Below are 7,886 nucleotides of genomic sequence, written 5' to 3' on the forward strand. Positions count from 1 at the left end.
CTGTGGGTGTGAGCCCCACAACGTGCTGGCCCAGGATGCGTGGCTTACAGCACATATGTCACCGAGCCGCCTGTGACATGTGTGCACGCACACTTGAGCAGGGGCCTGCACCGTGTGTCTGTGTGTGGGGCGTCTCCCACCTGTGTTCCATCACCTGGAGTCGCAGGTGAGAGCGACAGGTCTGTGTTTAGGGAAGGACAGGTGCACCAGGTGTGGCAGGAGCCCCCCAGTCCACACTGGGCTCCAGGGGGGCTTTTGAGCCCTGGCAGGCCCTGGACATGTGGCTAAGAAGGGGTCTTTGGGCTAGGCGGCCGGGGTCTGAGTTGACTCGTGGCCTTAGCGATGGGTCTGCCTCTGTGGCGTGGTGGTGTCCTCATGTAAAGTGGATCCATGGCTTACGCTCCGCAGCGTCCACGGGTTGCTGAGACTGAAGGGTTGGCTGAGGGGCAGCAGTACTGCCCTGGGGCAGGGCCTGCACAGAGCATGCGCCCTGGTACCGTGCGTCCCACCCCGAGAGGCTGGGCTTTCCTGCACTTGGCCCTTGCCACCCATGGGCCCTTCCCTCCTGGTGGGAGCACGAGGGACGCTTGGATTCCAAGGCAGATGAATGGGCTCTGGAGGGAGCCCGGGGAGCCCCAGGCCCCTGTGGCAGACCCCCTGTGGAGCAAGCCCACACCTGCCGTGAGCGGCAGCAGGAGCTCATCCCAGTCACCAGGCCCTTCCGGGCGCGACTGGGAGGGGTTGGAGTCAAAGCTGATCCAGACGCTTCCTTTTGGCTTGGATGTGACAGAGACCTGGGCCTGGGTTCAGATGGGCAGGGCCGTGCAGGATCGGGGAGCCCGCAGCTGGCGAGTGGGCGCCTGCTCACGGTCTCCTTTGCCGCTACTTGTCTGTGAGGAATCAGAACCTGCAACTGCTTTGGAAAAGTGAGATGCACGTGAAGCTGGGGCGGCCACCGACTTGGACCTACCTGCACCAGCAAGATGGGAGTGATGAGCGGGGAGGGTTGCTCTCGACATTGCAGGCAGGGCTGAGCCTGTGCGTCTGTGTCCCCCTGCCTGGTACTGGCTGAGCTTTCACGTGTTTTCCCACAGGAACCCCATAGAGGTGGTTTTGGCTAAGATCCTATAAGGTCAGGAGATTTGCTCAAAAAAATCAAGCAGGAGGACTCAGAGCCAGGTGCTTGTGACTCAGAGACCTGCGGGCTTTGCCCTCCCTGTGCACAACTTCCTGCGGGGGCTTTGGAAGGCCTCCCATTCTGCAGAAGGGCCCGCTGGAAGTGGCCACAGGCTCTGGGGGCAGCAGGTCCTGTCCCAGGAGAGTCAGATGCAGGAGACCTCTGGAAAGGTCATGCAGTCCTCTGAAAGGGCGATTTCCTCATCCCGAATCTGTGCCCAGATAAGGGATAGTCTGCAGGCACCTCGGAAAGCGGAAGCCCATTTCTCCATGAGTCTCCTCTGACTCCAGCCCCTGGCCCCACACCCAGCTTCCTTCCTGTTTGTTTCTGGAAACAGCTTTGGTGAAGAGGTACCTGGAGGGAAACCTGTTTCCTTCAGCTCCTGGGCTTTTGTCACCAGCCTTAGCCAGAGGCAGCCCTGGTGCTGCCCATTGATGCCACGTAGGTACTGCATGAGGCTGGCTATGTATTCAGATCCCAACTTGGTGCTGCCAGCCACACAGCCATTGGCAAAGCCCTGCTGCCTTGCCTCCTGACCTGAAGAGGTGGCACCTGGCAGTGCTCCTCCTGTGGGCCTGGGCTGTGTCAGCATGTGTCACTCGGCTGGCTGGCTGGAAGCACCACGTAACCAGCAACGTTGACGAGCGTGACTCATCGATAATGACTGCTAGTCCAGGTGCCTCTTCCAGTGCCAAGCGCCAGGGACATCTGCAGCTCCGTCAGGCAAGCAGCTGCAAGGACCGATGTCCTGGGTGGATTCTTGTGGGCCTGGCCCTTTCCAGGCACCGGTGGCTCCTTGCCTGTGCCCAGCCCCACCTCCTGGGAGATGGCCGGTAGCCTCACAGAATGTTGGGGACGTCCACTTTAAAGTCTGGGGTGTGTCTTATGCTGGATGTTGCCTGTGACCTCTCGTCCTCTCAGCTCCTTGTGATTTCAGTCCTGTGGGGCTGAGCCAGGAGCAGAAGTGTGGACGAGGGCAGAGGCTCTCTGTCCAAAGGGAGGAGGGGCTGTGGTTTGAGTCTGTGGGTCTGAGACTCCAAAGCCACGTGCAGGTGTTGGTCATCAGCCCTTCCTTGTGGGCCTACAAAACATGCGCTGGCCAGAAGGCACCCCTGCAGTGAGATGCCAGGTGCTGGTGCTCCCCTATTGTGAGGTGCCTGCTGCTGATGCTCCCCTATTGTGAAGTGCCTGCTGCTGGTGCTCCCCTATTGTGAGGTGCCTGCTGCTGGTGCTCCCTTATTGTGAGGTGCGGGTGCTGGTGCTCCTCTATTGTGAGGTGCCTGGTGCTGGTGCTCCCCTATTGTGAGGTGTGGGTGCTGGTGCTCCCCTTCTACCACTGAGTGGCTCTGGGGTGTTGCAGGGTCACACTTCACGAGACTTTGAGCCATGCACGGCTGGAGCCGGCTCTGGGACCTTCCTGCAGCATGTCCCTTTGTGAACTGTGCTGGAAGCCGTGGGCCGCCCCGCCCAGAGCTCAACCATGGAGCTGGGGAGGGACCCAGGGCGACCACCACCTCCTGGCGGCCCCACTGCCAGACGGGAGCAGCAGTTCCTCAGCCTGAGAACTGGTCTGATGTGAGATGTGCAGTGGAGCCAGTGGCCGCCTGTGGCCGCGACAGGGCGCTGTGTCCACAGACGCCTGCAGGCTGCAGAGGACACGGGTGGTGGCTGGTGCTGGCTGCGGCACTTCTCTCCCTCCATCTCTCTCCATCTGCCTTGCTCTGCTTCTCTGTTTCCATTTCTGTCTGTCCCTCTGTCTCTCTCAGCCCAGAGCCATCTCCTGGCACAGCCTGGACCATCAAGTTCGCACCCGAGTGACTTCCTCTTGTCTTGAGTCCAGCAGGCTTGCAGCGGGGCATGAGGCCTGGGGGGGCGGGGTGGAAGGATCCTCTCACCCCAGTGACAGGTGGACCTTGGGCTCCAGCTTGGACAGGCCACCGCAAAGGGAAAGTGCAGTCTGTCTACCTCGAGTGACCTCCGCGGCACTCACTCAGTCTGGGACTTCAGTGCAACTCCGAGAGTGAGCATGTGAGCGAGCTCAGCCCAGGGTGGACAGGAGAGGCAAGAGCCGCCGCCATGTGCCTGAGTCCCTTAGAGCCCTCTGCCTTCTGCAAGTCCTCTCCCAGGAAACACAAATGGAGGACAGCAAGAGAGGAGGAGCCTCCACTCCCCAGCAGGAGCCTCCACTCGGAGACTTCGCCTCTGAGGGCAGTTACGGGAAAACTGAACAGGAAGTGTTTCCCTCTAACCCCCACCCGCCTGTGTTCCCCTGCTGTGAATGTAGCCTTTGCGGGGACATTAGCTACAATCCAAGAACCTCCATGGACACAGTTTGTATCGGGTTCTCTTGGTTTGGACCTCCCACATTGTGGTGTATCCACCACTACGGTGCCACGCACAGCGATCCCTCTGCTCTAAATTCCCCGGGCAGCAATAAGACCTGAAGGCAACGTCAACCCGGCTGTCCTACTTTCCAGGATGCACAGATACCCTGGTAACTGGAGATGGTGACTCTGCACTGGAGGACGGACTTATGTCCATGCTGCATGAAGGCTGAAGTGTGGCCACATCAGAGGTGCAGGACCAGAGGTGGAACCGGCCCAGGAAGGGTGCGTTTTTCCATCTTAGCAGCGTGCATGCGTGCATGTAAATACACGAGCACTGTTTTCAGAGAAGGAGTGGCTCATGGGAGGGACAGGATCAGACCTCCCTCTATGCCTGGGCTGGAGGAAGGGGCTGCTGGTCTGCACATTGCTGCCTCAATGACCACGAGGCGGCCAGCTCCGAGGCGGAGTGCACCCATGCGGAGGTCAGACAGACACAGGGCAGGGCCCTGTGCGTTCAAGTTCCCCTTCCCAGTGTCGGCGTGGGACACCAAACGTGCCTTTGACCTAGGGATGCATAGATAATATATTGCTCCCTAGATTTCTCGGGTTCAGAGGAAGTGAGCTGCTGGCTTGGAAGAGTCCCCTGGGCACGGTGTGTTCTCGGGTCCTCTCCACAGGGCCCATTGAACATGGCGCTGGCTGCTGTGCCCTGGTCACTGAACTAAAACACCATTGTAACCCCTGCTTTTTTCCAAAGTTCAGGGTCTGCAGAGGCCCTGTGTCCGAGCGTTTGCATTCTCTGTGTGAGCTTGTTCTGGTGCTTGCTGGAGGCGGGAGCTCCTGGAGGTCCCTGGGTGGAGGACAGGGCCCAGCTCACTCTCCCAAATCCTGATTGCTCCAAAGGCCTCTCTGCTCAAGCTTCCCTTGCATTCCCCAGCTTGGGTTCACACAGTAAAGCCCCCTGATCTGTAGCACGACCCAGGAAGAGGACCTCCAGGACAGCTCGCGAGCTCGTCCCTGACTGCCCGAGCTGCTGCTGTTGCTGCTGGCTGGTCAGCAGGAGCGGGAGGTCTGGACGCTCTGGAGTCTTGTGGGAACAGCTCTGGCTACTGGTATGGGTCTAGATATTCTCACAGAGGGTTAACTTACCGCGCTCCCCTGAGCTTATTCTCGCAGCTGAAATTTTCCTGACTTTTTTTTTTTCCCTTTCGTTTTATTAGGTTAATAAAACTTGGTTTTTCAAGCATTTGGCTGCCCCGGGGGCGCAATCGGCCCTGTGTCCAATTCATCAAGCGCCTAATGAGGGGCCTCGGCGGCCTCGGCCCATCCATCCCAGAAGCTCTCCGGGCCTCGTAAAGGGGAGGCCCACGGGCTGCACTCTGTATTTTGTCTGTTGGTTTCTCAAGTTCTCCTGCCGGCCCCACGGTCACCTTTCAGAGTTTATGTGAGGCTCCTGGCCCCGTCGGGGGCTCCTCTGCCGGCTCGGCACACACCCGCGCCCTGTGCCGGCGAGTAAGGACTGCCGGGAAACCAAACTCGGCCGCTGGGCTGCAGAAGGTTCCGGCACAAGGGCGGTGGGAAGTGCCTTTGTTTACGGTGGAGAAGGAGGCTCTGCAGGAGCAGGCGGGAGCCCCAGGAGCGGTCCTCCCTCAGAAGAAGCAGGTCGGTGTTTAAAGTAAATAAATCTAAAATAGAACGCGTTTGGGTGTGCGCACCCCGAGCGTGTGCCCTGGATGCTTTTTGCACATACGCTTATGTCATCTCTGGTTTATTTTTTGATACTTCAAAGAAAAACCAGTGAAGGAGAAAAGGGGATGTCAGTCGCCTTCCGGCCCAGGGACGGCGTCGTCTCCTTCTTGTCCCCTGCGGGTCCCCGGCCTCCCGGGCTGTCAGGCCCCGCTGCTCTGGGCTTGGGGCTGTGTCTGTCCCAACATGGTTGAAAACCAGAACACAAACAACCAAGAGCTGCTGGGGCGTCCGCCGCTCAGTGCCCGGGGAGCGGGAGAAGCAGCCCGGGAGGTGGCAAGCGGGGCAGTGGCTGGATTACGGGGTCCCCTGCTGAAGCCTCCCAATTTCCTCCACTCCCGGCCCAGCCTGGTCGGGTTTGTGCTCGGCGTCCTGGTTCCTCTTCTCTGCTCGAGCCTTCAGAAAGCGCCTTGCCTTTAGTCCACTGCCTCTGCCGGAGCCCATGCCATCCTTGATAATTCACCTGTCCGGCCGCTGCTCCAGGGAGCAACCCGGCTCTTCCTCTGGACGAAGAACCGCCCTGAGCGTGGCGCCGTGCGCCCTGCATGCGGGGAAAGGAGAAGTGCCAACCCGTCTCCCACGGTTCTCCTGCGAGGTTTCCCCAGTGTCCTCTGCGTGTTATGTCCACCTGGCTCCCACACTGGACAGAAGACCTGCCCTAGCCACTGGCCGGATGTGGTGTCCCCTAGGCTGTAGGGATGGCAGGCATGGCAGTGTCCTCTTCTGTGCCCTAGCAGTGTGTCAGGGAGGATTCTAGAAGTTCTCTGAGGTTGCAGGGACTGCCCATGGCTGGATCAGCACTGCCCTTTCCTTCAGATCAAAAGGCCAGCTGGAGGTGGTGGCTGGGCTGCCCCAGCACGGGGCTCCAAGCTGGCCGTCAGACCCACTGGCCTGGCTGACCAGCACATCCCTTCAGTGTGCGTCCCAGGGGCATCTCCTCTCCTTCCCTGGGGAGGTCACACCAGGAATTGTTCTCAGTAGTGGACTCCGAGTGTCTACCTGCCCAGCTCTGACAGCCTGATATGTCCTTGGCATGCACCAAGGCCTTGCAGCCCAGACCCAGCTGCCGAGAGCTGTTTTGATTGGGGCTTGGAGGGAGCAGAGCGCCCTGGGCCTAGAAGGCCCCCAACCCAGGCTGGCGTCGGTGCCCTGCATCGGACTTCTGGGCACTGCCCTCTCCTTGTGCTGAGACACAGGAGATTATCTTCAAAAATACACGTCGAAGGGTTTTGTTTTGCTTTGTTTTCTCTACTTGACGCTCTGGGACAAAGCCGCTCATTTATCTTTTAGTTTTAACAATTAAGCTGCATAGCGCAGGCTCGCCCGTAGAGGTGGTTCTGAACTTTTCTTCGGGGGTTTATTATGGCCTTAGCCACCCTCCCCACAGCTGTGTAGCTTCTCTGCCCAAGTGACCCCCCACTGCCACCCCCACGGGCCCAGCCCCGGCCACTCAGACTACAAGAAGCTTTTGCGCCTGGGCGTCTGTTGTTTAAAGTCACCCTGTGTTACCGCATGTTAAATGCAACAGAACGGAGGAAAATGTAATTCTCTGCCGGCTTTTGATCAAAGAGAGGACTTAAAAAAATTCAAGATGGATTTCTGGAGAACAGTGTTACACACACTCCACGTGTTTCTGAGCCTCAGTGTTTAGTTGATTTGGGGAGAAAAAAACTGTTTTTCCCCCTTTTGATCCCAGGGAGAAAATATACACATGTCTCTGTGCCACAGATTCTGGAAGACGGGCATTTCCCTGAGCGCCCAACTGCAGAGCAGGGGCACGGCCTTCTAACCTGTCAGCAGGAATGGAAACACGGCCTTACTGCAACATGCAGAAAATCCAGAGCAAAGTCGTCTGTGTCACCAGGGGTGATTCAGGGCCCCGGACGCATGCCCCGGGCTCAGACGCACCCTCGCACACTCACCCCATCGTGAAACGTGCATTTCTCCTCCGACACCCTCAGCTTTGGAGCAAATGCAAATAAAAAGTGCTTAAAATGGTTAACATTTCCTGACATTGAAGGCCCTGGTCAGGGGTGGGGGTTGCTGAGTTTTAAAGTGTATTTTTGTAGCAAAACTCATTTCAGATCTGCAACAGGAACTCAGACCGTTTCCTACGGTGAATTTTGGGGTTTGCAATCAGCCTAAATCCATTGCAGTCAGTCAAATGATCCTTTATATTATGTGGATCTAGAGGGCAAAAGCTGCAAATTTGAACTGAGATTAGCCTGGGGCCCAGCTCAGGTCCCGGGAAAAAAATAAAAATATCTTCTCTTCCTTTCCCACTCTTCACCCGATTTCCTTTCCGTGATGGAAAAAAACCCGAATTTGTTTTTCTGTTTTGTTGTGTTTCCACCATTGATTGTTTGGTTAGTGACTTTGCCAGCTTCCTGGATCTTTCTGGTTCTGCACAGAAGAGCCACATTTCCTCTTGGAATCGGGACGGAGACCAGCGGACTCGGAACCGTGAGTGCCTGGCCTCTCCCGGCGTCTCCCGGCCCCTGCAGCTGCCCGGGTCCTGCTGCCTTGCAGCCGGCCAGCTCGGCGCAAGGACCCGCTCGGCCGCTCTCGGCACCGCTGCCCCGTTAGGAAAAGGCTCTAGAATTTCTACACAAACACGGGATAGGAAGGGGAGGGGG

General features: G+C 58.1%; 1 long non-coding RNA gene across 1 annotated transcript; it reads left to right on the top strand.

Moving 5' to 3' along the window:
• Window positions 1–3,134: 3,134 nt before the first annotated feature.
• LOC306649085 lies at window positions 3,135–5,158 on the top strand. The gene is made up of 3 exons (XR_013760571.1): window positions 3,135–3,205; window positions 3,664–3,786; window positions 4,725–5,158. It is a non-coding gene; the product is annotated as an uncharacterized lncRNA (long non-coding RNA).
• Window positions 5,159–7,886: the final 2,728 nt, after the last annotated feature.

This window comes from Sciurus vulgaris, assembly GCF_902686455.1.
Source record: "Sciurus vulgaris genome assembly, chromosome: 17".
Taxonomy (NCBI): domain Eukaryota; kingdom Metazoa; phylum Chordata; class Mammalia; order Rodentia; family Sciuridae; genus Sciurus; species Sciurus vulgaris.